Source organism: Thalia democratica, chromosome 3, assembly GCF_965202585.1.
Source record: "Thalia democratica chromosome 3, ktThaDemo2.hap1.1, whole genome shotgun sequence".
Classification (NCBI taxonomy): domain Eukaryota; kingdom Metazoa; phylum Chordata; class Thaliacea; order Salpida; family Salpidae; genus Thalia; species Thalia democratica.
In genome coordinates, this window is record NC_139167.1 from 78,983,501 (window position 1) to 79,007,104 (window position 23,604).

The 23,604-nt window shown below is 27.0% G+C and overlaps 1 protein-coding gene across 1 annotated transcript in view; it reads left to right on the forward strand.

Annotated features, from left to right (window-relative positions):
• Positions 1–23,604, forward strand: part of LOC145832581 (polyubiquitin-B-like) — a 388,933-nt gene that overhangs the window by 44,095 nt on the left and 321,234 nt on the right. The window lies entirely within an intron of this gene.

The following is a 23,604-nucleotide window of genomic DNA, read 5'->3' on the forward strand; positions in this document are numbered from 1 at the left end:
TTTTTAAGTGACAACCATGTAAAAGACTAATTAATTACTAATAAGATATTCTATTAAAATATTTGAGATTAATTTATTTAAATCATTTGTTTTAGCTTTCTTGAATACATACAGGTATTAATTTTACTATGATATGTAATTACTTAATTTTTTAATGAGTGTAAATTATTTAATTCGCAAAAACTTTTTTTGAAGTAAATATTTGTAGAAATATGAAAAAGGTGATATAACAAATGTATGAAAGTAATCTATAAATTGTTTTTCAAGTTAAGTTTTTATAGAGAGTTGGGTTGTAAGTAAAACTACAAAAGTATTAAGTTTAACTTATTAAGTGCTTATGAAGGTACATAGTTTACTAACACTTAAGTATATTAGTCAATGTAAATTATAATCTAATAAATATTATAAATAGGCATTCTATATAAGTCATTTAAAATAATAAAGTAATTAAAAGTAAAACGTTTCTCTAGTGTGACTAAAACTAAAACCAAAAGATTATTCAAATGTCACTAAAACTAAAACTGCGGCCCGCGAAGACTTTGCAAACTTGAAATTTGGCCCGCGACCACCAACTGCCTGCCGACCCCTGCTCTAAAAAGTCATTTTACAACAAAAATCAATAGTTTTCTAAAGTAATTTTAGTTTTGTAGCTGAACTATATTTTTAAACTGAAGCAACGGTCATGAAACAATGTAACTCACACAATAAAACACTGTTTCTACTTATTAAAAAGGGACATTGAAAATACAAAAACAAGTTTTTAATATAGCCACCCATACGGTCATCTGGATACTTCTAAAATAACTCATTTTTTAATTTTTAGCTATTAAAAATACAATAGGGTTTTGTAGCTTAAAACTCATAAAAAAAAACACTACAGAGGGTATCTCTGGTACTTAAATATCGTTGCCATTTTTGTTTAACAATCGCAGAAAACTCACTAGAAGTGATTTTATATTTAAGCTTTTTTTGTATTTAATAGTATAATGGTAGTTCTCGAAATGTTAAAAAACTCAAAACGAGACGATTTATTATCACAATCATTTTCTATATTTTAATTTTCATATTTAAATTTTCTAGTAGTAAAAACTTAAAACTTACTATTAAATTTAGCTTACTTTGAAAATATTAACATGCCTAACTTATTTCGATAAAAAAAAAATTGAAACCTAGTTTAAGGTAATTGTGTCAAAGAAATTAAGTACAATGTTAAAACTACTTACTTTTTTATATAGTTTTTAGGCCGTTAAAGACTGGAATTTACAAAGTATATCTTAATGTAGTGTAAATGAAGAATAAGCAGGATTTATTTTGAGATGGTATAAAAAACTAAGGCTAAAAGCTTTTTAAGGTCAACTATGATTGCATCAGGTGTTTAATTTTAAGTAGCTAAGGCTGGAATTTTGAATTGTTAAAATTCACGCTAGTTGTTTCATATGTCTTAAAATCTAATTTAATAATTTAATAAGATAATTTGATGCTTATTTAAATTCCTGTAGTTTAAAAAAAACCAAATGTTATCCTAAATAACAACCAACCTATGATTAAAAAAAAAATATTAACTAAAAAAAATAGATAGAATAAATTAAACTATAAATTATTATTTTCAAATATTTTGAATTCTATTAATAACAAACCGATCTTTCATAGTATTTAAGAACCATTTATTACGTAAAGTTTAATTTTTATTAAACAGGAACAAAAAACTATTATATTTAATTTTAATCAGTTGTCTCCTGTAAAAAACTTAATTTTTTATTCATAAGTATTACAAAATAGTTAAATTTTTAAAACCTAATTAAGTTTTGTTTAAAAAAAAAAAAATAATAAAACTTTAAAAATATCGCTATACTCGTACTATCAACTTAAAAGTGAACATTACATTTAAAACTTATAAGTTTATAAAATCAGCTATCATATTAAAATTACACATTTTTTTGCAATTAAAAATATACGTTCTAAACCTAAAAAAGTAAATTCACAACGACAATGATTTTGAGATATAAAAACTTGTTTTCTTAGTTTTTTTGTTGTGAATTGACTTTTTTACACCAACTAGAAAGTTTTTTTTTAAACGAAGGTACCTTTACACAACAATAGTTCCTATAATCATATGTTTCGTCAATATCTTCGTATTTCCACAGACAATCTTCGTCAAGATCGTAGCAAAATACAGAATCTTCGTGCGGAAACAGATAAATTTTCCTTTTAAAGCACAACACTTTGTTAATAGGAAAATCATCGTCGTTGGTGAAGAAAACAAATTGTTTAAAAGTGGTGTCGTAGACCTCGCACGGTATCGTGCAATCTCCAACTACAAACATTTTGTTGGTGGCAACAATCAGGCTGTGATCACTTCTTGCGTGTATCATGTCGGGCATTGCCGACCATTCATCGCCGAAAACGTCGTACGCCTCAACGCTTTTCAGCATGCGACCCGAAACACCACCCGAAACACCACCCGAAACTACCACCTTTCCCCGAAAAACCACGCAAGCGGAACGGCGTCTCGCGCTTTCCATTGCGCGCACTTCTTTGAACCCGTCGTCGTTGAAATAGCAGCAGGAGTTGGTGGCGTTTCCAAGCCAGCTGCCTCCTCCGACCACGAAGATTCTATAAATAAAGGAGCAAGCGCACGTTCCGATCCGGCCGTCGATCATGTCGAAGTTCAGCTCGCTCCACGTCCCGGTCGCGCGCGAGTACATGTGAATTGACGTCGTGCGCCCGGAGCTGTCCTCACCGCCGATCAAGTAAACGTCGCCTTTCAAATACACGGCGATTGAACCGCACCGTCCCGCAATCATCGAAGGCAGCCTTTTTGTTTTGTGCAAGTTGTGACGGCATTCGATTCGGTACGCGCACCTGAGAACTTCGTGACCGTTGCGTTTGTAACCTCCGCACATTATGACGTCAAACTGGTCGTGGTCGCAACACCTTCTCGTGCGGTAACAGCTTGGTTTTTTTAGAAGAACTTTTCTGCCGTTTACCTCTTTCAACGTTTCAACGAGCTCTTTAGTCACACCTAACGGTGACAGGCTGTTTACAAAATGCTGCATTTCGTATTGAGACAGTAGAGTCAGACGAACCTTGTGTAACAGTTGTTCTGCGAACTTGCTGCGTTCTTCATTGTTGTGTTTCAACCAAACTATTAACGAATTGGATACTTCAATTTCTGAGTGAATATTCAAGTTAGAACTTCCGAGTATTTTAACTAGCATATGGAAGTCTAGATTTAAAAAGTTTTCTGTTTCAACTACACTAGGGAAACAACTATCAATAAGGCGCAATGCGAGCTTTGCAAGGTACCGCAAGTCGTAAAATTTTGCTAAAGTGTAAACCAAAGTGACATTTTGAACATCAATATGTTTAATATGATCGTTTATTTCGTCCAAAATATCTTCTTCTAGCAATAACTTTTTAACTCTATATTCTGAAACAATTTTTCTTTGTTTGATACTGGATTCATCTAAAAAATATACCATATATAAAAGTTTTAAAGACTAGTTTGAACATTTGATTTTTGTTTTTTAAACATGTTTTAAAAGCTATTAAAACTTTACTTTTTTAAAATCTAAAAACATTCTAAATTTAAGTATTGCTACAAAATCTAGAGGTGCAATATTTAAACTTATCATTTAAAATGAGATTATTTAGCAAATACCAAAAAGATGATTAATTCTTTACTTCTAAAATAATTAGAAACTAAAACAAAATAAATAGGATAAAATCTTAAATAGTCTTACTTTGTTTATAAGATTCACTCAAACTTTTTGCATCTTTATTTTCAGAACATTGTTGTCTATTTCTTTTTAACATATTGATAAACTTGTTGATAATAGTATGATATGTACTAGCTTTAAAAAAAAATAAAAAATTAATTCAGAAAATTTCTATCTATTTATTTTATATGAGTTTTTTTCAAAGACTCATAACTTAAATATTTGTACATATGTTGTTGTTTTTTAACTGGCTTAGTTGTCTGAAATCATAATTATTTAAATAGTAAAACCAGGGGTCGCAGCCTTATGCAACTCGCTGGCCAACTTTCTAAAGAATAATTGCTCGAGGGCAGCATTATTTAGAAAAAAGTATTTGAATGCCGCTTATATTTAAAAAAGTTCAAGAAATCAGTAGAAAAATATTGTTTAAAATCAGAATGTGCAAATAAAGCACTAGTAGGGAACTAATAAAAAGTTTTTATTGAATTATCCGCCTAACTGTAGTTTTTATTATAAAAACTATGATTTTTATTATTTTTAAAGTGATTATTTTTATTATTTTTAAATTATTATAACCTTTGATTACAAGTAGCTCGCAGGCCGCAGATTTTGACTTAGAGGGCTGCATTTGGCTTGGAGGCCGCAGATTGCCGACCTCTTAGTTAAACAATAAAAAACAATAAATAGAGTCTTATTAATTGGAAAAAAAAAGTTCAGTAGTTATTTTCTTTGTAAAACCTTATCAATTAGTACTTGAATAGCTTTGTTGTGTTTTAATTAAAACTTTCTCTATACAGTAGATTTAAAAAACAAAACTTTAAAAAATACTTTATATAATTTCATACTTCCTTTCTTTAAATTCTGTAAAAATTATCTTTTTTTAAATGATAAATATTTAAAAAATATAACAAACTTAAGAAAGCATAAGAAATTAGTTTTCCTATATTTTTTAAATACAAAAAATGTTGTTTGTCTCTGTAGAATTTAATTTTTACATCTAGTAGAGTTTTTAAAATGATTTATGTGTGAAATATATATATATATATTTAGAACAGTAACTTTGGGTTCTTTTGTATAAAACAATAATTGAAGTTCTTATTGTAAGATTTTTTAAAAGCTTAAGACAAAGATTTTAATATAAGAAGCTCATTTTTTAAATAAGTAAAGTTTGAGACCCCTTAATAAAAAAACCACACATCACTACTGGTATATCTATAGTCAGTGAATGTTAAAAGATCATATAACTCCATTACAAAACAACCCGACATCGTTAGTAACATCGACAGTAAATTGACACTAAGAACAGAAAAAAAATTCTTAAATAAATTTAAAACAAAAGAAAAAAAAAACTTTAAGCTTTTATGTTGTCTAACAGAAATGTCTTTACCACTTTTTTCAGCTTAGTTAAGATATGCAAGTCAGTCAATTTTTTTAAGATAGAACTTTTTGGAACATCTGAAGAAGGAAAAATAATCAGATTTGTTCGACACAGGTCTACCATTACTTTTATTACTTTATCATTTAAAATGAGATTTCTTAGTAAATAACAAAAAGGTGATTAATTCTTTACTTCTTAAAAAATTAGAAAGTAAAACAAAATAAATAGGATAAAATCTTAAATAGTCTTACTTTGTTTATAAGATTCACTCAAGCTTTTTACATCTTTAATTTCATAACATTGTTGTCTATTTCTTTTCAAAATATTTGTAAACTTGTTGATAATAGCATGATATGTACGAGCTTTAAAAAGAATAAAAAGATAATTCTGAAAAAATCTATCTATTTATTTTGTATGTGTTTTTTTTATTTAAAGACTCATAACTTGAATATTTGTATTTACTTGTTTTTTTTTTCACTGACTTAGTTGTCTGAAATCATAATTATTTAAATACTAAAACCAAGGGTCGCCTTCTTTAGATATCATATCCTTCAATAAATAAATAAGTTTCAGCACTCTTTGATAGAAATCAGATATATATATATCATCAATATAAATACATTTTATTACTTGTATACTATAACATATTAGAAACATACAAAAACTTGTAATATGTTAAACTGTAAGTTAGTGTGTAGAAAAGTTAAGACAAAGAGTATAGTTATATAAAACGTTTACATTCAGTAATTAAATAATATTTTTAATCTAAGTGCGTACTTAACGCAAGTGCGTACCTCTTAGTGTCCTTATCGATGTGCATAGTGTAGTTGGTAAACAAATAAAGAGTAAAAGATAGATGTTAAGTAATGGTGTAAACAAGTAAATGTTATGAAAAAAGGTTGAAACATTTTTGACTCTCTTGAGGTAGCTTAATACAAGTTTTTAAACACCAACATTTGAGCATCATACACGTATGCATAGTATTACACTATTAAGAGAGTGCTTTCACTCTGAAAAACGACAAGCTGACGACCTAGTCAGCTTAGGCATTTTATAATGCAAAGGTTATTGAAGAAAAGCCTAGACGTCGAGGCGGGTAGACGTCGTCAAGGCGGGTTAAGTGGCAGTGTTTTTGCAGGCATATAGGTTATAGCTTGAGTCGACGTGGCCGTCGACTTAAGCTGGCATCGAAAGAGCGCAGCTGAGCGTTAAAGGTCGTATAGCAGACCTCATTTAGTAAGTAACGAGGGAAGGTTAAGCGAGAGCAAGGCAGGTACCGTCCAAAGCAAGCCATTGAGCATAAAAGCCGGTCTCTCGGAAGGCAGTTTATAAACGAGCTCTGACATGATTCAGCCCAGAAAAAAGTCGGTTTGAGTGCAGTATGATTGATTAAAGCATTTCTAGAGGTGAAGGTTCGGCCGGGGCGACTGAAGCAGAGTAGGCGAGATACTAGAAAATGCTAAGGCGAAGCACTCAAAATGTAAGTAAAAAATCGGCTAAATCTCAATTCAGCTTTGAAAGTCAAAAGTCAGTAGAAGCAAAATGTTTTGCAAGGGAAGCAGGAGCTCGGAGAAAGCAATTTTAATAGAGGGGGGAGTGTTTTTTCGAAAAAATTGTTGAAAATGAAATTTTGGGTTGTAGGAAGGGTCGGTAGAACATAGAAAGAAAAGTTGAAAAAAATTTGAGCAAAAAAGGCCTCCGAATTCGCCCGCGGGCGAATTCGGAGGCCTTTTTTGCTCAAATTTTTTTCAACTTTTCTTTCTATTTTTTTTTCAAAGGCGTTCGACGAAAGTCGGATGCCTTTTTTTTACCCAAAATTTTTTTCAATATTTTTTCAAAGGCGTTCGACGAAAGTCGGATGCCTTTTTTTTACCCAAAATTTTTTTCAATATTTTTTCAAAGGCGTTCGACGAAAGTCGGATGCCTTTTTTTTACCCAAAATTTTTTTCAATATTTTTCAAAGGCGTTCGACGAAAGTCGGATGCCTTTTTTTTTACCCAAAATGTTTTGTTATATTTTTTAAAAGGCGTTCGACGAAAGTCGGATGCCTTTTTTTTACCCATAATGTATTTTAAGTATACCTCAGTAATGACTATTTTTTTGATTATAATGATGTCTTAAGTTTTGAACGGTGCTGCCGAATGGTTAGCATCGTCTTTCTTATAAATTTTAAATAAGGTTTGTTAGGGTTTTTAAATTTAATCTATCAATAGCCTTAAAAGAAAATATATCAAACTCTTGATACTTATAATAAGTTAAGATATATTCAAAATAATGATAGTAGAAAGGGTTATTGTTTTTTGAAACATGTAATATAAAAATATTACAGACTTCAAAACCTTCTGATATCATTTTCGGTTTTGAATTATAAAGATAATACTTTTAAACTAATCTTAATATGTTAAGGTATTTCTCTTTTCTATATAAAATAGTTTTGATGTTAAAGAATAAAATTATAATATTTATTGTAAAAAAAGACCCAGAGCTAATTTTATTTCACAAATATGTGAGATTTTGTTACCAAGTACTAAAATTATTTATAATAGATAATTATAATAGAAAATATCGAAGCTTAGGCAAGCAATATAGTTTCAAAAAAATGAACGAAACTAAATACCAAGTAAAAAATAAAATAAAAAATGAACCAGATACAATGCAGTTTTATTAGTAACATAGACAAAACGTTTCTTTTGCATAAAATCATTTATTTTCTGGTTAGTTTCAAGTTTTAATGTTGTTGAAAATAGTGATCAGTCATTTTACGCAATTTAATTATGTTATAGGCAGTATAAATATTTACATTTTTTCTATTATAAAACACTTCAACTAATTGTTTGATTTTACAACATTAGTATGTTGTTGTTTAGAAAATTATTACTGTGTTACTTTAGAAAGTTTAAAGAAAATTTAGTTAGAAAGTTTACTTGACAACATGTTATACGTTACTTTTCTAGATTAACATTTTACTTTTTAGAATTAAATAAGTTTTACAAAAGTGTAAAACACATGAAACTTTTTATACATACTTTATTTCCTTTTATCTAACTATTACAAACGGATAGTAAGGTAGAACATCGTATTTGTTTTAATATTAGAATTTTTTAATTTCGATTAAACTTAATTCAGGACAAAAATGAGATTTTTGAATAATTTATAAACTATATTTTACCCAGTATTTATAACCTAATCTATACTACAACTAAATTAGCTTAGTACTGAAAAACTTCTTTATAACATAACTTTTAAAAACTAACAACTATTGACGTGAATAAACCTTTCAACTACAACTTATATAATTTGCAGTATAACTTATATAAATACATGTTTTTATAATTAGTTGCATTAATAAACTCTTTTTATTATTATACGACATGAATGATTTAATTTCTAAACTAAGGCTCGAAATAACTAAACTTGTAATGAATTAAAAGTAATTCTATGATAATTATAAGTAGTTACATTAATAGTTTACTTTTATTACTACACAATATCCATTTTTTAATTAATTAGTCAACTTGCAGTGTATTTTAAGTAATTTTATTTTAAAGCGTAGTAATAATACTATCAAAAAGTCGAAACTTAAATCAGCGAAAACATGTAGAATCAAGAATAATTAAATGCATAAAAGCAACCAATTGCATTTAAAACTGGACTTTAATAATTATAAATAAACTTTAGATAACTACTCAAAATATAAATTTAAGTGTATATCAACAACGGATCTTAGTAAAACAACTTCATTGAAATATAAAAAAAAAAAAAATCTAACTTTATTGTACCATAATATGTTTCCGTGTGTTAATGGACTAACAAACGTTCTGTAAAAATAAAATACTGTAATGAAAGAATAGAAGCTAAAGTAAGTCTAGATTAAACATGACTTAATAATTACAATTATTATAAAGTTTTATATCAGTCGGATTTAACATTAATTATTTTACCTATTATTAACTATTAACATCTAAAAATTTGTAGAAATTATTTTTATTTTAATGAATACATGTATACACCTACTTTAGCTTCTACTCGTTCTTTTATTCAGATTACTGTATAATTTGTTAGCCTTAGATAAACATCGTAATACTTTTTTTATATATATTCTGTGAGAAGCATGAACTTTTTTATTACAGTTTTAGATAAAAAAAAGAACTATAGTTACACACAATCAATCTGTCATACTAGTTGTAATTTTTACCTTCACCTGCTTTACACAGGCACTATTCATTAGCAAATGGCTGGTCCAGCTAGCGAGCTGTTATTTACCAACCCCTAAATTTGAAGTTTAGATTTAAGATTATGCAGAGGTACTTTATTAAAAATCTACTAAAAAGGTTAAACAGAATAGCTTTCTCAAAGTGTGTATATTTTAAAAGTACTTCGTGACAATTAGTTGATAGTACAATTAATTACGGAATTAAGCTTCACACAAGAGCTAATGGTCACCTTATTTACCTTACACGTCTGAAAGCAATGCAAAATATTAAGAATATCACGTGACATTCTTTCTACTGACAATGCTGCACTCGTTGCTCACTCTGCGGAAGACCTGTATACACTATTGAGTCAGTTATAATCGGCAGCCTCAGGTTTCGACCTTAGATCAAGTCTTGAAAAAACTAAAGTCTTAATACAAAGAACATGTGTTCTACCTTCAATCAAGAACAATTTAAAGGATATCAAAATTGTAAAAACGTCTGTATACCTTGGTAACGCATCATGTCTTATATTTACACCAGTCGAAGATCAGCGCCTGAATTAGACAAACTTAAACCATTTGAAAGTGACCTATACGTAATAATGAGAAACCTCAAGTTTTCAAATTTCAGACCAAAGTACCAAATGACCTTAAAGAAAAACATAAAAAACTTACTGAGTAAGAAAATCAATATAGTACTTTCAGATAAAACATCAAATTTATACTATATAAACACAAATAAATACAAGCAGCTACTGAAAAATAGCATAACGACCGAATATAAAACTGACAATAAAAATATCATTAATGCTATCAATAACGAGGCAGCCCAGATTCTAAATAAACAAAAAGTTTAAAGAACAAAATAATACCAAAGTATGAAACCAACGAAGCATTCCTTTCTGTCAAAGACAACAGACCGGACTTTCCACATGATATTAGCTTTAGAACAATTAATTCATTGAAAACTTACTTAGGTATAATATCCAGAACCATTCTACAAAAATACATCGCAATCATAAAAAAACAAATCCTACCTTAAGCAATGGAAAAACTTTGACGAAGTGATTGGTTGATTCGAAAAAATCAACAACGAAAATCGCAAGAGCTTCGCTTCGACATAAAAAATTTATACCGAACCATCAAAAAAAAATTTACTAGATGCCATCAACTTCTCTTACTCTTATTTAAAACTAACAGCATTTGAATTAAATTAACTTGTGCACACATGTAAATCAATTATGTTCTAAGATAAAACTATGTGGATAAAAACCAACAGCAATGACAACTTCAACGTCCGAATGGGTTCATTCCACGGCGCTGAAGTGTGTGACATCGTAAGTTTATATCTCTTGAACCCTTTTGCCAAAAATATAATCGATACCGAGTCAATTGGTCTCTATAAAGGTGATGGACTTGCCGTCATTAAACAAAAAAGTAAATGTAATATTTGCAAAATAAATAACCAAATCACAAGAAAGCTATCAGACATTGGATTCAATATTACAACCAACGCAGGTGAAACCTCTACTAACTTCTTGGACCTTCAATTAAACTTTCTAACCGATGACTACTGCACTTACATCAAACCAAATGCAAAAACTATTTATATTAACAAAGACTAAACCACCCTTGAAATATTAAGGAAAATAATCTAAAAATGATTGAAAAATAATTTCAAAACTAACAAAAAGCCAGGCCTCATTTGATAACGCAAAACACATTTATCAAAACGCTTTAAATAAAAGCAACTTCAATTATAAGCTCGAATACAATCCAACAATTGATAAAACAAAACTAAAAATCAGAAAAGGAAAGTGCATATTATACAAACCACCTTTTTATAATCGGTGAAAACAAAATTCGGAAGTCTATTCGTAAAACTGCTGGACAAACACTTCCCGAAACCAACTGAACTCTACAAAATATTTAATAGAAATTCAATCAAGATCTTATGTAGTTGGTGGCCAAACATAAAAGCAATCGTAAGTGTGCACAACAAAAAGCTACTTAAACAACCACCAACAGAGTCAGAACTATGTAACTGCAAAAACAAAAAAACAATGTTCAGTCTGAACAAATTTAAATCGCAAAATGTAGTCTACAAAGCAATCGTCTCATCTGAGAAAAATTAAAATATGTCATTTATTTGATCCACTCGAACACCTTTTAACAACAGATTATACGAACGTCGAACATAGAGCATCATTTCCTAAAAGCAACAAGAAGAAGCCCACCAACTGCACAATTATACAAAAAAGACGAAAAATAAACAATTAACTGGAAATGACTTAGACAAATCAACAGTATATTCAAACCAAACTTCATGTGCTCATTATGTAACTTACAAAGACTATACATAGCAAGTGCTAAATAATAGAAATGAACTGGTTACACAGTGCCCTCATTACCCAAGGGAATATTTTTAGTTGACTTTTAATCGCATTAACTAAGTTTATTTTATTTTATTTAATTAGTTGTTTCGTTATATTTATGTTTCTATTGTGTATATAATTTCGTTTTTAGATACAACCTTTTCGTAAAAAGACTATTTTTGTTTATTAAAATCCCCTATAAATCCTAATATTTACAATTTTCAAAGCTTACTATGTAAAAAATATTGTGTAAATCTTGTACAAAACGAATTTTTTCTTTCTTTGTTATAATGGACTCAGATAATGTTTACTTTACAAAAGACAACAATTAAACTTACCTATATTTCGTTTTAATTTAATTTTTGTTAACAGCATGTTTATGGTAAGTCATATTTAAAACTTAAAATTATTTGTACGGGTGTATTATTTATAATTGTGTTATAATAATTCATCGCTCTGCATTTTTTTTTCAGCTTTTGTTTGCGCCTGATGAATTGCTCTGCAGAGAAACGGCGTAACGCAATAACTTAAACAATAAATTAGTATATTATTATATTAAATTTAAAAACAAGTTTTAGTAATAAGATTTTTAATAGTTCTATGCTTTACGTACATCTAAAAGCATGCTGTTAAATTGTTTTTAGTTATAAAACAGCATAGGAAAAACAATTCATAACTTTTTTCAAGTACTTATTTTTGTCAAAAAATGTTTCATATGTTTTAATTTTAACTTGCACTAAATAGTACGTTAAAGTTTAAATGTTTGTAAAAATACTCTATATGCTCTTTTAACTAGTAAGAAGTTAAATTTTTCAGCTTAAACTATACAAACAGCATACGATTATAAAATATATACTTTCTTCGATATCCTTAATATTAACGCCTTTTTAAAACATCTTAAAAACATTAAATATCCAAAAAATTGCATTGAATATTGGGCAAGCAGTTTTATTATTTAAAAACCATTATAATGTACGTGTCGGATTTGCACGTTGCATCTTTTATTTCAGAAATTTATTATGGACTCTAAAAAAATAAAGCGTTTCATTTTCAAAATCCTTTACTACAGGGTTTTAGCAGCATTTATATTAAATAAATATAAAAACCTATTTATTTTTATAACCATTGCTTTTTTAAATATCTAAACAAAACATAATCTTTGACAGTTTAATCAAAACATGGATTTTTTCTTTAATAAACTTAAAGGGCCACATCTCAAAAAGTATCTTTACATTAAAAATGCGTATGTGAGCTATTTAATATCAAAAAACTTTTTTTTTAATAAATATTTGTTGAGATATGGATAAAATAAGTTTTATAACATAGTAATTTTGAAATCTATTTTAATATTTTTTTTCTAAAATTAAAAAGAAATTCCAGGCATTTCTTAGACCAAAGGTCGGCAAATTGCGGCCGCAAGCAAATGTGGCCCACTGAACTAAACTATACTTTACGTCGATATTTTATAGGAAATTTGGTGTATTTTGGTTAAACCATGTTTAACAGGATTTCCATAAGTTTATTAAATTTAAGGTTTAGACTTAAAAACTTTGATAAGATTGATTAGAGTAGTGGTTTTTTCTTAAATCGCAATCTTAAACTTAGTCCAATAAATATGTAGAGTTAAAACAGGCATTCCGTGTGTAGGTAAAAGTCATTTTTAAAGACAAAATTAATGATACAAAACTTTTTTGTGTCTGACTAAAGCTAAAGCCAATACAGTATTAAAGTACCACTAAAACTAAAACTGCGGCCCGCAAAGAATTTAAACACTTAACTACTATAAGTTGAAAACATATTCTTAAAAGCGAAATGGTAATTTTACAAGCATTGATATAAAAATATACAACCATAATAAAACTGAAGAGTATAGTTTGTTTGATAAAAAGAATTAGCTTTTTAGGTTTAATCTTAGTTTAAGGTCAGAAACTGTGTTAAGTAGTATAACAAAATTGAAAAAATATAGTAAATCTACGTTATATTGGTTTTTAATATAAAAAAGTCTTATGATAAAAAAGTCTACATATATATGATATATTTTTCATGTCAAATCTAAACTTTACTACTTAAAATTAAAGTTTTTTTAAATTCCAGGACTTTTAGTAATTTTCGTTCAAAATTCCACATATTGTTCAAAATTTATCAAGTTCAAGGTTTTTAAAGGATTCAAGGTTATGTGGCCATCCCGCTATATGTAAACAAACACTACTTAAGAATATATAATAAAAACGAAAATTCATTTTTATACAGGTTGAACTGTATCAGTGAAACACATTTGTAAATTGTTTTAATAATGTTAAAATTCGATACAATAATTTAGATACTTAAACAGTTGTAACAGCGAAAATGCATACGACATTTGGTTAAAGAAAATAAAATTAAGTTACAGAGATGCTGCTTTTTGAGTCAAAAAATTGTCCTGAGTGACCTTAAAGTGGGTAGGTGTCAAATTTGCACAAGCGGACAAACTTTTTATGGGGCTAAAACAAACGAAGGGAATAAACTGCACGAAAGCACTTTTGCACGAGGGATGTTTTTACATGAGTAGACAATTTTGCACAGAGACATTTTTGCGCGGGTGGAATTTTTCATTTGTTTATTTTTTATAATTTAATTTTTCTTTTAAATTTTACTATCACTGTTACCCCTAACCTTTACCATCGATCGGTAGCTTTCTTTTTTCTTCTACTTAATTAATTTTATTAATTTATTTTTATTATTTTTTGTTTAATAATTTTTGTTAGTATGAAATTTATCAAATTGAGTTGTTAAAGCAAACAATTATTTACCTGTAAAATATCCTTCAGTTCGTTCAGCTGATCCACGATATCACTCCTCATCGTGTTTTGCTTGCCCTGCTCATCTTGATTTCTTTCAGCTTCCTCGCTGCTTCCACCTGGTAGGCGTCTGTTCCCTTCTCGAGTGAACTTCTTCTCGGGCTGCTTCACCTCGCCCTTCGCCGTCACCCGCGACCAAACTTCATCCTTCGCTGCCTTCACCTGGTATTTGAATTTATAATAAAATTTAAGAATTTTTGAAAGTATTATAGCTGCAAAGGTTTTAAGTTAGATCAATTAATTTCTTTAGGCGTAGACTTCATTCTGTATTGTAGCCAAAAATATGTATTTGCTATTTTGAAATGCGTAAAATGTCTGTTTATGCATGGTCTCAAAATAAAGTATTATTTATAATTATTACTTTGGGCTTCTTGTCTCTTTTCTTTTTCAAAAAGTAAGTTTTTTTGTACTGAAGTCCCGAAATAATTAATTTAAATTTAACAAGAAAGCACAACATAGTTCGTATAAACTCATGGTCTAATTAAATCTTAAAGGCAAGTAAATACATCAGAACACACTTTCTTAAGCAGCTTTACATTCAAAAGCATTTAGTATGAATGATTGTGCTGTGAATTGTTTTAAAAAGAAGCTGTTATAAAAGTTTTTGTTTGAAGTACAGTTGATTTTTTTTTGGTGCTATTAGTTTTAATTTGTAAAGAGTAAGAAAAAAGATACGATTTACGAGAAATTTCATGCTTACAAAAGATGTTTTAGGGTTTGTGAATATTTGTGAATAAAATTCAAGACGCAATTTGCGGACTGTTTGATACTTAAACTAGATATTCTAGGATTTAAATCGAAAATTTGATAAAATGGAAAGTGGTATAAACTCTTCGGGAAATAACTATAAAAGCGACACAAGAATTTTACATTACACATTCTGGAGTTTTAAAGAAAAAAACTCTTAAGTAGAATTTACCAGATATTTAAAAATTACATTAGAAATCATTGACTTGGTAATTTTAAAAGCTTACACCATACACTAGATATTTTCGGTATAGATATTATAACTAAAAACAAGTCGAGTTTTAAACATAAATTGTATACCTTAAGTTAAAGTGGCATTTTTAATAAAAGAATATTGAATATAAAACTTTTAAGAATTATACATTAAACAACCTAATAAAAATACATAAACTAAAAGGCAGAATTTTAAAATTATAAGTACAACAATTGCTAGAATACCTACACTAATACAATTTTACAAACAAAACAGAAAAAAGATTGTTAAACCAAACTTCCGTCTGTAATATACCACAAAAATTAAGTAGATAAATCTATCTTAAGTATAAAATCAAATTCTACATAATTAATTTCAAATTAACAAGAATCTAAATAACTGGCTAAAAAAATTACAAATTTAAACCGTGCTATAGACTTCTTAAGCTCGAAATGGTAATATATTTACCAAGCATTGCCGAAAACGAATTAATAGAAGCATTAAAACTTGCAAAAAAAACCTTACTGAAAATATACAACTAATTTAAGTTTGTTAAACATTATTGTGAAAAATAATTATTGTCTATTGTAACGCGACCTGTAAAAAAAACAAATTCAGATAACCTTTTCAATATAACAAGGTTGCCTCAGATCGAGCGGATAATTCTTAGCTAAAACCGATTCAAAAATACGTATCTAATTACTTAAAAGACTTTAATTTATTGCGAAAATTCAATTAGACCTTAAAAAGTGTAAAGTGAAAAGGCAAAACTTTATCAAAAATAAAATCAGATTAATGCATTCTGTGGTGATGACTAACTTTCTTATTAAAAGCGTGTTTATATTAATTTCCTGACTTTTTTTACCATCATTATTTCCTGAATTTCGTTATTTTTTAATCGCTTTTATTTGGATTTCGTAAATTTTGACATTTTTTAAACCTTTTTTTGGACTTTAGTTTTTTTTTGGCAACCTTAGCATAAGCTTTAATTCCTACATCGTTGTGCTAAAGTCCACAATTTATTAGACTTTTATTTATCAAACGAAACAAGTAATTTTTATTTTATTTTATCGGCTTTGGTCTTTATAGGAATGACCGCTTAAGAACTTAAGATGCAAGATTAGCAAAAAAATTGCTCACACTGCCAGCCTTACGAATATCCTTCAGTTCGTTCAGCTGATCCACGATATGAAAACTATTAAATAATTAAATCAAATAATTATTTACCTGACAAATATCCTTCAGTTCGTTTAGCTGATCCACGATATTACTCCTCATCGTGTTTTGCTTGCCCTGCTCATCTTGATTTCTTTCAGCTTCCTTGCTGCTTCCACCTGGTAGGCGTCTGTTCCCTTCTCGAGAGAACTTCTTCTCGGGCTGCTTCACCTCGCCCTTGGCCGTCACCCGCGACCAAACTTCATCATTCGCTGCCTTCACCTGGTGTTTGAATTTATAATAAAATGTATGAACTTTTAAAAGTGTTTTAGCTGCAAAGGTTTTAAGTTAGATCAATTAATTTCTATAGGCGTAGACTTCATCCTGTAGTGTAGCCATAAAATATGTATTTGCTATTTTGAAATGCGTAAAATGTCATTTTATGCCTTCTTGAAACACAATTATGACATAATAAGTATATTAGTTTATATATTTAGAATATACTGGTTATTAATATAATTTGTATTAGCTATAAATGGAACTGTTTTATTATATCAAAACTATTTGTAACACTAGGTTATATTAAAAATTTAATTAGTTACAAAATAGTTGTTGTTCAAAGTCCTTTTTAATTTTAGGCTGCTAAATGTTTGTTATGAACTTTAATAACAAACGCATAACAATACAATTAAAACAATGATTATTTTAAAGTTGAATAATCTTTAAACAAATGAAAAATAACATTTTTTTACTATTATTTTTTTAATGCCACTACCACGTTACTTGTCCATTAACTTACATATACAATATATATTATTATTTTAAACCTTTCCATATAAATATAGTTTTAAGATAAAATATAATTAGCTTAGTTAATTTTGTTATCTACAGTATTACCTTAAATGTATAATTTTTACAGATTAAAAACCAAAGTAGTTTCCCATAAACAGTAATTTTTTAATATCTTTTTAGACATGTAAAACTTACAAAGAAGATAAAACAGCTTGTAGATTTAAATTTAATTTAAATTCATACTACTTATTGAAACATAATAAAAAACTACATTAATCATAATTGAAGAAATTTGAACTGATATGTACTTCATTTCATTAGTGAATGTAAGTAAGAACTCGATAAAGAAAATAAATTTTACGACAAGCTGAATTAATGAGTTGCCAGTTTTAAAGCAACAAATTTTCTATGCTTATATAATTATCTACTTTTATACAAACAAAAAATTGGTGCAAATTGTTAATATAATATACCAACTTGTATTTTTACAAACAAATAAATGTATTGATACTTACAAATAACAAAAAACACTTGCTGTTTAGTTTACTTTATAATAACCTTATCAAGTATTCAATAAAAAAAAAGAAACAGCAAACCTTCGTCGCCAATATCAGAGTCTTAATCACTCGAAGACGGCCAGTCATGAAATTGCTGCTAGTACTTACTTCTGCACCTACTAGTTGGATGGCTTCTTAACTGGTTCGTTTTCGTCGCTCAAATCGTCAGTTGATTCCTTGAATCGATGAAGAGCTGGCAGTTGCTACCTTTTTGGTTGCTATATAATATAATTGATTCTTAATTTGGCCTTTATTGCAACTGTTATTTTGCTTTTTACTTGTGGACTAAAAGCTTTTATTTCTGTGACAATAAATATATTCAAGTAAAATTAATTTCTACACATTTATTTTCAAGAGACCTTTCTAATTAAAAACAAGGGGTGCACGACTATTCAAATTTCAATTATTCAAACTTTTAAAAAGATTTAAAGGGCAACAATTAAAAAAATAATGATTTTAAGAAATATATAAACAAGACATTTAAGTCTTATTAATATCTACAAGTGATTTTACCCTTTTTTGCAAAACTTTAAATATTTTTTGAAATACCGCTAACTTAAGTTTTAAAATTTACAAATTTATAGTAACTGTTTAATATCTCAAAAGACTTTTCAAACTTTACAAACAAGATTAAACAGCTTATTCATTTTAATAAGACCCACATACAGATTTTTATTTAACTTAAATATTTACTACTTATTGAGACATTGTCTCTTAAATAATTATTTTAAGAATTTGAGTTCAAACTTGAATTCTTATGTAACTAAAAACCAGAAACTTTTTTATTCAAAATTACTGCACTTAAAACAAAGCCATTTTTAATTTGTATGTATAAATATCGAAATAATTTTTAACAAGTTAAGAAGATAATTTCCAAAGTTCTTTAGTAGTACAATAAAAAAAAATCCTAAAACTATATGCAGTAACTTTCTCAAACTTAAATATTTTAATGTATATAAGACTTCAACTCACTAGATGGTTTGAGTGAAACATTATAAGAGATTTCAAAATATCAAAAAATTATCTAGCATGTTGTTGCACCAATATAAAGCTGAAATTATATAGTTAGCCTTACATTCATTCATATTTATATTCATGTCTTTTTTAACCAGATGTGTTTTAATTAATAAAAATGCCAAAAAATGCATAACACACTTTATAGCCTTTAGCAATTACGAAGTATACAATATAATTTATAATAATATATATGTATAACTAAACAAAAAACTGTTTTTTTGCTTAATGTTCAATTATGGTAGGAATGAGCTCAATACATAAAACTTAAAGCAATGTGTTGTTAAACATAAACCACTGGATAATAGTTTTATTGGTTTATATCAAATAAATTATATCTGTTTATGTATTTAAATAGCTAAGCTTGTTTGACAAAAAAATATCTTTATGGACTTTTAAAAACATTGATTTTTAATCTAAAATTATAGTTATAATAAATTTAATATGTTAACGAAGCTAATAATTAACTACTATCTATAACAAAGCTAACTACAAAGTTTCAGTTTGATATTGGTGTGACATCATGCTAGGTATTTACAAAAATATATATAGTATTAGATAAATTCAACTTTAGATGATAGTTTTAACGGACCATATATCTAATTGATAAATTGTGATTTTTCAAAATGTACCTTAAGAAAAAATTATTATTTCATGTAGGTAAGAAATATTAAATCTACGTATGAAATGAGATAAAAAAAAATTTCTAGTAATTTTTAAAACCTCTTTGAACCAAACCTTAAAAATGTTTTAAACCTAATAAAAAATTTCTGTAGGTCAAAATATTTACATAATAATGAAATTGTTTAAATATTGTTATAATACGTAAATTACACTACTCTGAATTGTAGGAACTTGAAATGTTGTGGATTTCATTTAATCAGTGGATGTAAATAAAATTCGATATGGAAATGAAACAATGAAGATGAATTGACACTACAGTAACGTTTTAAGATTTAAATATATAAAATTCAAAAAAAAATTAATTAATAAACAATAATATTTATAAACTCTAATGACAAGCTGAACTAATGAGTTGCCAGTAACTTAAAGTAATGATTTTTCTTAATGGTTATAAAATTATCTACTTTACATAGCCAACATGTTTTTGTTCATCTTGGTTTTAACAAGTTGGTCTTATTTGATAGAGTTTTATCTGAACTATCAGACATTTTTGATTGCTTGAAAAAATTTGAAGTAATTATTGTGATCAAAGTTGGTGACCTCAATAGGTTCCAATGGAAAGGGCAAACTAAAAAAACTAAAAGACCATTTCACTAATAATTTATCTCCTCCTTCATTATCTGAGCAATCTTTTACAATTTTACACAGAAAGTCTATTATTAAATTTTAAAATGATTAACTGCAGGAATTTGTTTTAATTTTGAAATATAAAACTTTTATTAATTAAAAACCACCTACTTTTTTGCTTTTTTTATTTAAAATTTTAGTTTTTAATATTTTTAAAATTGCAATAATTAAAAACTATATAAGAAACGTTTCCTGAAAGTTTGAGGTCTCTTGTTAAATAAATGAAGGAGAAGATAGATTTTTAGTGATTTTTTTAATTTTACAGAAAGTGACACTAAAAAACTTGCAAATTTTTTTATAAAAATTACAATATCTCAAAAGTAAAATAAGATTTTCTTTGTTCTAAATAAATTGGCTTGTAGTATGTACTTAAAGCTTACAATTAAGATCCAATGTTATTTTTATTTGTAAAAATGTTGGACCCCTATCCCCTTAAGTGACTTGATTAAATGAAACCCAATAAAAATATCTTAGATCTTTAATTTGAGGGACTCTTTTGTTACATTAAGGACTAGTCATTATTAGAGGGTTACTAAAGGTTTTCAGTAAGCTTTTCCAAGTTTTAAAAAATTTATTCTAGGTTTTAAAATAAAATTTTCTGGGTCCATTTTTAGTATAATATCAAGTTAGAAGTAAAAAAACATCTTAATTAGTATAAAAACACTAAAAAGATATTGTAAAGCTAGGTTAAAAGTGTTTTGTAACAAAATAAAAAATTATACTTTCAAAATACTTAATCTTTATGACAGATTTTTTGTATCAAACCAAAATTCCAATACTTTACATGTTGAATATTCAAAGAATTGTTTTTTAGAATCAAAATAGTTTAAGTATATAAGTATATATTTTATAAACATTACTATACAAATTATTTAAAATCAAAATTTTGATTACTTTAAATTAGTAACTACAAAACTTCCAACCAGTTGAATAATAGTATCATTAATACTAAGCATTTAACAACAATCTTGCAAAGTATTGCTTGTTTAAATGAAGTATAATTAAATCACATATAAAACTGTTTGCATACAATTTTTTTTAAATGCAGCTTTATGAGATACCAATAAATAGTGTAAAACTTTTAAGGTAAGATCTTCCTTTTCACAAAAAGTAGCCTCTGATTTAAATAAAAAATATTTTAATAGTCTTAGTTTTTTTATTCAAAGAAAAAAAAAAGCCTGATTTAAGCATATAAGCTGTTTTATTTTAACTAATCTGAGTCTCAAACATAACTCTCTAGCCTAAGTTAGCCTAAAGAATCTTCCTAAAATCTAAAAGGAGTTCTTGTAAAAGGGTGGCCACACTTTGAGTCACAAAAACAACTGTCCTGATTGGCTTAAAACTGTCCTGATTCATCCTGAGTTTTTTCCAAACCTTCATACAAAAATTAATAAGAATTTAAAATTGTTAAAAAACAAGTTCTTGAAAAAATTGGTTATAAAATAGCATAATTTTGAAAATAATTCTCTTTTAAAATCTAGAAAATGGTCTGGCCTTAGATTAATTATAAATTTAAACCTAAAATTATCTTTATTTTTTCATTGAGAAACAGAGTCAGCCTAAGTTTAAAAATCAAATTCAAAAACCTGAGCTACCCTGAGTAATTCTGAGATTTAAAAATTCATCAAAATATTCTGAGTGAGTAGCAATATTATAATTTTCTCAAGTTTGTCTTACTTACATTATAACACTGTACCTTAATTGTAAACACAATAAACAATATTATAAAATTTTTAAATCTTAATTTTTAACAACTTATTTTAGGTTTATGAAAATGATTATAGTTAGCTTAGTTACTTACAGATAAATCATCACTCTTACCTTGAGGAGAACTTCTTTTTGATTGTTTATCTTTATCATTGTGGCTGAACAGGTTTTACATAAAATATTAGAGCATTGCGCGCGAAAGTAAGTATTAAGTAAATTATTTAAATAGAAAACCAGGGACAAGTTCGTTTAATAAATACCAGTGTTTTTTAAAGTGTTTCTAATTTAATTCACAACTCACAAGTTTATAAATATTTATACTTTTCATACTTAACATTTTTTTTAAGTTTTCAACAATAGTTTTCACAACTTTTTAAACAATTTAAACCGTACATTGTTTAATAAAAAAAATTCAATTTGTAGTTTACTATTAAACAAATACTACGAAAATAAAAAGTACAAGTAGCTGTATACTTAAACTTCGCATTTTTTTATATTCGCTTTCTTAATTATTTTCAATCCATAAACTACTAAAAAATTATAATTATCTCTAAATTAAATTATTTTTTCAAACTTTAAGATAATTAAAAATTTTTTGACACTATCAAAACTTCTTTCAAACAATATAAAAAAGACTCAATTTTTCAGAATAAAATATATTTCATGCTTTTTTCGTCAGATGTATACTAAGCAATAAAAATAAAATTTCAAATCTAGCTTATATAGTGAAAATGCAATCAACGTAGTTAATGATAAAGCAAAGAGTAACAAACAATACATAAGTACTTCTAATTACAATGCAACTAAAAAATTTAAAAAATTAGTAAAATATGAGCAACATCTTATAAAACAATTGAAGAAAACAACAAAACAGTATAATCCAACTTTTTATGTTTACACAACTTAGGTTTTCTTAACAAAATACAAATAGCATCAAGTTTAATTAAATCAGAATTGTGAAAACAATTTTTAATAATTTTAAATCTTTTTAAATTATAATTACTACCACATTCAAGGTTATTTACTAAGTGTTCAGCAATAGCAGATATTTTTGAAACATTTATTACTCTAATAGATTTAATTTTCTTTTTATTTATACAAAATTCATCGATATTTTTTGGAATATGTTCCTTTATTCTTTTGCAAAATTGTTTGACTTCGATGTACAAATTGATGTACTTCGAAATCTATATGAACTAAGCTATGTATGTACAGTATTAAGATTCAAACTTTATAGTTTATATTAAATTGTAATTCGCTTATCTTACTCACAATGTTTTACATGTATAAAAAAATCAAGTTTCAAGTTTAAGAAAGTTTTTTTTTAGTAAAAAAAAAAAAAAATACAATTTAAATTTAAACAAACTCTTCAAAAATTTAAGCTTCATGTTATTGTGTGAACTAAACGTATTTTGTCATTTTTAAAGATTAATTTTTGTTGTAAAAATAAGATTCAAAAATAATTTATATAGTATGTTATATACTGATAACTATATATTTTATATAACCAACAATATAAAAGTATAACTTATAGTAATATAATTCGATAACTATACAAAAACGACATAAATTGTAATATATTTTGATAAAGACTTTATTTTAAAACTTATAAACTATGAAATGT